Below are 7,547 nucleotides of genomic sequence, written 5' to 3'. Positions count from 1 at the left end.
TGGTGGTCGGGGTGGGGCAGAACTTCCCTCGCCGGGACGGAGATGGAGAACGCAATTCTTATTTCCTTGCACCCCGTGTCCATCCTTAAAATATTTCAGTATCCATGCTAATTGGCATGAGAAGTATAAACACAATTTTATTACACTAAAACAAATTGTTGGAATTATAAATCATGCATGAGAAGCTTGTTTAGAGTGGTTTCATTTTGTTTTCCTCTTTTTTTTTTTACTTTTAAGGATTTTGAATTTAATTTTTTTTTTTAAATTCCGAAAGTTTAGATAAGGTCATTTGAAAGCATCTCAAATTATACTCTAATCTTTAAAGCTAAAAGAATTAAATTTTCAGGGCACATTAATAACAAATTGTTTGTTCGTCTAACTTAAGGTGTTTTTTCTTCTCTTCTTCATTTTACTTTATTCCAAAAATATAATTTATGAATTAAAATATATATGACACAACATGTCAATACCTGGGTTTTGAAAACATTTACGTTATTTCTCTCTTAATAAAATTAAATTGCGAGAGTCCCAAAATTTAAAACTTCAACGGTCAATGAACCGAAAATTGTTAAGTTCGCTAATTTGGGCATCAAATGGGACAACAAATGAATCATGTTTTACATATCGCAATTTGAAATTATTTGAATTTCGCAGTAGATCTCCTTTTTAGCATTCCACACAATGGCTTCTTGAAAAAGAAAAGGGAAAATATCAAGAACATAATTCATTTGACCAAGTGACTATACAGTTACCTCTATTTTGTAAGTTTCATCCATCTATAAATCTAAGCCAAATTTCATCTTAAAAATACTAAATTGCTCTAATTTAGCATCTTGTTTAGGGTTTGTGTGGTTCTGTCTTTAGTTCGTTCGGTGTATTTTGAGTGGGTGTGGAATTTAGAATTTAGAGATGGACATTTTTTAAAAGAAAACGGCATTTTCGTAAATAAGAATATAAGGATAATTTGTGTGTAGGCGCAAAAGCGATTTGCAGAGGTAAAAATAAAGAATATATTTGGAAAAGGTTTTAGAAGTAGATGCTTGTAAATGGTCATTCGGTGAAATATGAGTTATATATTTTGGTATTTCCAAAAAAAAAAAAAATTTGATTTATTTCTCTACTTAATCGGAGCGACTAAAGTCAAAGGAAAACTAAAGGCCAGAGAGGGCCCAAGTTACAACATACAAGCCCATCAGACCCCAAACCCATGAAGCCCATGATCTATAACATTAGTTTTTCATTCTCATGGAGAAGGAGGTTGCCAAACTTAGAAAGCACCGATGATTGATTTGACTTTACTTGCCCATCAAACATGCCTTCCACCTCCTCGGCAAAATGGAGATCACATGAATCGAGTTTTAGGAAAAAATGGCATCATAAAAATCAAAACTTTCTCCCGACATTAACTTGACTATCACAACAATTATTTTGATCACTTGAATTTCAAAATTTATGTACATAGCTCATTTGAGTGTCATAAAAAAAATTTCCCATCATTTAATTATCATATAACTTTTTAATTGATTAGTTAAGTGGCATAAATGTTTTAAATTGCTCATGTCGGATTTTTAGACACTTAGATGAAAGCTATTAAAAAGTTATGACACTTAAGTAATCTATTGAAAGTTATAACACTTAAATGAATGGTTTTAGAAGTTGCAACATTAAAATAATTGAAAAATGTTATGGCACTCAAGTGAACACCGCTACAAATATTATGACATTTATGGTATACTTATCCCAAGTTAAATGAATAAAAATTTGCAGTGACCTTTAGAGCCTAGGGACTATTAGAATAGTCATATGTTTTTTTTTTTTTTGATCTTTTAAACCAATGCTACAGGACCCACCACCCCGACGTCACACTTAAGATCCTGTTAAGAATAGTTAAACCATACATTCGTCAAAAATAGTTATTTCCTTGTTAAAATGGATTTATCTTTTCTACCCTTGATTCTAATACATTTTAAAAGATGTCAATAAACGAAAGATGTAGTCCTTCTTGATTTTCTCTCCCTCTCTTTTGAAGATCTTAGAATAACTACATGGTAACAAAGCAAAATATCTTAAGTTCAAATCTTTTTAAACCACTATTTACCTTCCCAATTACATATTTTCACGATTTAGGTTGAAACCAAAATCTAACCGACACATGAGAGAGACTATTATAATAATTATATATTAAAGGGTTAATATCATGAAAAACCCCCCAATTGATTTACTTGTGATAAATTTATCAAAAATTAATTTTTTTTATCACAAAAAATCCCAAATTAGTATATCTCAAACAAATTTACCCCAATTAATCACAAAAAAACCCAAACTAATATCCCAAACTAATTTTTTGATGATAAGGGAGGGGGAACTAGACTGTGACTCCTCTATTACATTACATCACGGATAAGTCCAAAAGCCGTCATGATCGATCCACGTGCTACCGTAGTGCCCAGAGAACCAGGCTTGCTTAGCAAACCCCAAAAAACCCATAACTAATAATCATAAAAGTGGTATAACTGTAACAAATGGAGAGAAATCCCAAATTAGTCCACCAGTCAACTGTCATGTGTTATCCAACACTATTAAATATAATGAAAATTAACATAGGGTAAATTTATTACAAATATACCAATTTGAGATAAAATTGTCAAAGTATACCGGTTTGGAGTTTTTGGTAGTCAAAAAATTAGTTTTGGGTAGTCAAGAAATTAGTTTTGGGTAAATTTATCACAAGTATATTAGTTTAGAATTTTTCTTACTATTAACCCAATATTAAATCACACATTCAATTAAGAGTTTAAGTTTTTAGAATAGTTGGTTGTAGTCTCACAAAAATCTCACCAAAGACAATGGACCTTGTGAACATTTTTAGTACTATTATAGTAGATGACGGGAGTGAGACTATGATTTTCTTGAGTTTATTATCCAACGTGTTTTTTTTTTAATTGGTTATTGATTGGTGCCGAGTGCCCCATTGTTATTAAAAAAACGTAATTGCGGATTGCATATGGAGATTTTCATCCTCCCCCAACCTAAAAAGACTGACTCAACCCCACGCAACATCAAACGCTACCTCGTTCTCTCACTCTCTCTGGAGCTCTTTGCTCGTGACCAATTAGAGCTCGAGTTGTAAGCTTGACCTTTTCAAAGCTCACATCAGCTCTATTGTAAAGTTCACAGTTCTCCCAATTAGATCAAGATAGGGGTCACTTGACCTCGATTAGGATCAAATTCGAGGTAGCTAGCAATCGTCGCAGGACTCGGATCCAATGTTGGCAACTGTGCCGATGGAGGTGGGCTTAGATAGGGGAGAGACGGGGGAAGGAGACGACATCGGGTTAGGTCATGGGTTATTTTTGGGGGTGAGGGAAAAGCTTTGAAAGAAAATGATGAATTGATATATTAGTGAATTTGATAGGATGTAATTTAAAAGGACGGGACAAAATTAGGGTGCAAGAGGTATATTCTGAAATCTCGGGTTGCCATTTGATATTGGGGTAAAAACCTTAGATTGCTATTTACAGCTATCCATATTACACGAAGAGACTATAAGATAGTACACCAACATATCATGACAATAACTGGCTAAAAACTAAACATCCTCTTCATCATGTTTAGATGTGGCAGGCACCATAATTAAAATGACGGTATTATGAGTTGTACATGGTGTCCAAGTAAACAGTACTGCGAATCTGGTTTGCAAAGTGCAATCCCACATATCCATGACAAAGTTAAACAGCAGCACAAAAAAAAAAAGAGAAGGCTACAATTTTTTAGAAGCAAAGTCGGCATTTGAACCTCAGTGGGAGCTCTTTCTGAAAAACAGATCCACAGTGGCACCCAATCCACGCCATATTGAAGCAAATTCCACTGCAATGTACCTGAATGGTCCAGAGGAAGAACAGTTCCAAACATTTAATATACTAATAGACTGAACATCATGTAACAAGAAATTTTGGATATTATGACAGACCCTCCTCCAAGCACCACAGCACGCTTTGGTAAGTCCTCCAAGCTCAATGCTTCATCAGAAGTTATACCCAACTCCTAGAAAATCAATACAAGAGATGTTCAATGATAATGGTGAAGACAATCATACAGACATACGTATATTCACAGCTTCAACAACCAAATCAGTCATTTCCAACTTAAAGTACACATGCAGGTTTCATGAAATGCTAAACGGATAAAACCCAGGAAAACAGGATAACTACAAATATATGCCTGATACATTCATGATAAATACCAGCTATTACTTGAAATTTATATGAGCACATAACCGAAAATGGCATAGACATCAACAACCACAATTCGTACATGCAAATTCTAATTTTGGTTGTCTAACAAGGTCAGTTTCATTCATTCTGTCCGATCTATGAATAAAATGCAATTATCAGGTGGGTCACCCCAGCTTGGGGTTGCTTTCCTACAGCCAACGAGCCTACAGCCTCCTATCCATTCCTTGTCAACAAACAAAAAGTTCTAAAAGCCTAAAGTATGCAAATGAATGTGCAAACTCGGGCCAAAAGCAGTGAATAACTTGATCAGTTTCCACCATCAGACCAGACTTCTTCAGCAAAAACAGTTAATTGATTACGTGACTCTTGGAGAGTGCTTCAGAGGACCAGTTGTTTGACATATGTACTACAAGAAACATTAAGGAAAAACAAAACTCCTACCTGCCCTGGATAAACAGATCCAGAACGACACCGAGAGACCTTCCTCGAGAGCAGGATCAGATCGAGAGGAACCCCGAGGGCTGAAACTCCCCACGCGTGATTCTCGCGGCTGCGCAAGAGAGAAGAGCGCTTGACCAGCCCCAGCTCCGGTCCTTCACCAACGAGATCAGATCGAGAGGAACCCTAGAATCCGAGGAGCAAAGAAGAAGGCGGCGGCGGAATTGACGAGACAGCGGCGACGGCAGTAGAGTCGACAACCGGAGAAGTGAAGAGTCTTGTTACGTTTGGGTGAAGACTAAAGAGTGAAAGTGTTTGGGTTTAGGACTTTGGGTGAGAGGCCAATAATGTGTTCAGGCCGAACAATGTTTTGATCCTAACCCGATCCAAAATATGTTTGTTTTCTTGTTTCGTAATAAGTACCTAAACAATTTTAAGACCCGAAACATCTACTCAATTTGTTTCGTGTTTGGGTCATGTTCGGGTCGGGTCGAGTCGAGTCGGGTCGGGTTTTTGGACACCCCTACATTTGATATTGGGATAAAAAACTTAGATTGCTATTTACAGCTATCCATATTACACAGAGACTATGAGATAGTACACCAACATATCATGAGTTCCCCCTCTCCTTCTTAAATGTCTATTGCGAGACATGGAGTCCTCCAAATTTGGCACTTCGACAACATGATTGCTTGCCTACAATCACACAAGGAAAATGGGTCACCTATCGGCCACCACAAAAAGAAAAATTCAAAAGGTATAATAAGGTTTAAAGTGCTAAATAACCTATTATTTATAAAACACTAAGTAATTTTTTTAAAATTAAAATTGGGCCGTTCCTTTTCAATTTATAATTGAACAAATGTGGGCATACAGTGCCATTCTTCCATGTTCACGAAATGAGATTTTTTTTTTTTTTGGATGATGATGTGCATGCAGGCGGGGAAGGTCAAATGCATCCATTACAATTCTAACTCCTCTCCATACATGATTATATTGAAATTTCACGTAAATATTTAAAACTAAATTATGAAAATTAAAACGTTTAAAACTAAATTAACATGATCAGATGGTGCTCGAATCTCGAATCTGATTCCATGATTTTGGTAGAAACCGTTCTTGCTTCCAGATCTATGCCATGGGAGGTGCAACCTATCTTCGCTGAAGCGGCTGCTCTTCTTGGCGGCTTCTCAAACCTACAAATTAGGTTTTGTCGAAGGGAGGCTAATTTTGTGGCTGACTGGACTGCAAAGGCCCATAGCAATGGAACCCTTCCTCTTAATTGGCCCGTCTCGCCTCCTTCCTCTTTGTTGGATTTATTGTATTTGGATGCTTTGGCTGCCAGTTGTGCTCTTACCTTTCATAAATGAATTTCTCCTTTCAACCAAAAAAAAAATTAACATCCGTACAATATGTTCAAGATTAATTTTGAATGAAAACGGATCTAACTAGACATGTTGACGGGCTTATATTTGGGCTCCTTCTTACTTATCTCTCCAAATGAAGATATCTGAGTTTTTATTGTACATTCCCAACAAATGATATCTGAGTCAATAGTTGGTCGGTTGCCCACTCCCAATGCATATCAATATTTGGTGAATATTAAAAGGAAGGAATATAATGACCAACACAATTCCAAGCGATGACCATTGTGGTGTAGCAACGGAAGTCCAATAGAAAGCTTCACAGTTCAGTTTGGGGAATGAGAGTTGAGATAAAGTTGAGTAATGGAGATTCAAGTTGAGATAAGTTGATGCAATAAATACTTGGATTAAGGAGAAGTAAATGTAATACTTAGCTCACACATGAGGGGGAGATTTTTCAGATACATTAAAAAGGCTCACATAGGAGAGTTGATATGGTAGATATCTAAGTTAGCCCATAATTTATTGGCTTAAGTTTTTTGAGTGAAAGTGGATCCACTTGGATTATTGACATGCGTGGATTTGAGCTATCTCATGCCAATCTTTCCGGATAAAAGTATTGAGCTCCCGGTGCACCCTCTCAATGGGTGAGTTTATGGTCCTCAAGAAGCAACGCACCTCCTGATCAAAATCCAATTTGAAGGCTGTTAAATGGTTGAGATTTGAAGCATTTCGATGTAACAATAGAAGATTATAGGGGTGCGATGCTTCACGAGAATCATAGAATTACTCATGTTCATGCTATTCTTTCCACTTTCGTGCAACGATGATTGGAAATAAGATGGTAATAGATTTAAAAAAAAAAAAAATTATTTCATGGTATGCATAGTATTTTCTTCGTGATGTGGACAATGCCTACGTGATTATGACGTGTGTCTTACTCGAGCCATCTATGCTTATCATTTCCTTTACTAATTGAACTTATGTGAAAGCTATATTAGGGCACCCTTTATGTGCAATAAACCTTTACATTCAAACAAATACCCTCCTTTGTTTCACACGTTTGGGAAAGATCATTTTCCCTCCAACATGCTCATGTTGATTACTTCATTTCATACTTTCTCAAGTAAAAACTGGAAAAAGAAGACAGATTACTAATTATCTGGCTAGATTTATTTATTTTTTTTTGTCAAAATCTGGCTAAGATTAAGTAGGCTATGCATCAAGAAATTATTCGGTGGTGTAAGCTTAAATTTATTCATGGTGGAGAAACTACACAGCCAAAAGGGAGATAGGACGTCCAAACATATGAAAACTTATTTCGCCAAAATGACCCAATAAATATCTATGAACTTCTTCATATGGTGAAGGTAGGCACGTCCATATATTGCATAAGATCAATGCTAGCAATTAAGCGTATTCACACTTCTTCTGATTCCCAATTCATGCTCGGTATGGTAAAAAAGACAGATCTTCGACTCCTTATTCAGAGTACAAGACGATTGCTTTG

The 7,547-nt window shown here is 36.1% G+C and overlaps 1 long non-coding RNA gene across 1 annotated transcript; it reads right to left on the bottom strand.

The window, feature by feature from the left end:
* Positions 1–3,566: 3,566 nt before the first annotated feature.
* Positions 3,567–5,235, bottom strand: LOC120295276. The gene is made up of 3 exons (XR_005552629.1): positions 4,677–5,235; positions 3,971–4,044; positions 3,567–3,878 (listed from the first exon to the last, which is right to left on the bottom strand). It is a non-coding gene; the product is annotated as an uncharacterized LOC120295276 (long non-coding RNA).
* Positions 5,236–7,547: the final 2,312 nt, after the last annotated feature.

The sequence above is a fragment of the Eucalyptus grandis genome, chromosome 7 (genome assembly GCF_016545825.1).
Source record: "Eucalyptus grandis isolate ANBG69807.140 chromosome 7, ASM1654582v1, whole genome shotgun sequence".
NCBI lineage: Eukaryota > Viridiplantae > Streptophyta > Magnoliopsida > Myrtales > Myrtaceae > Eucalyptus > Eucalyptus grandis.
This window is presented reverse-complemented; position numbering and strand designations above follow the sequence as displayed.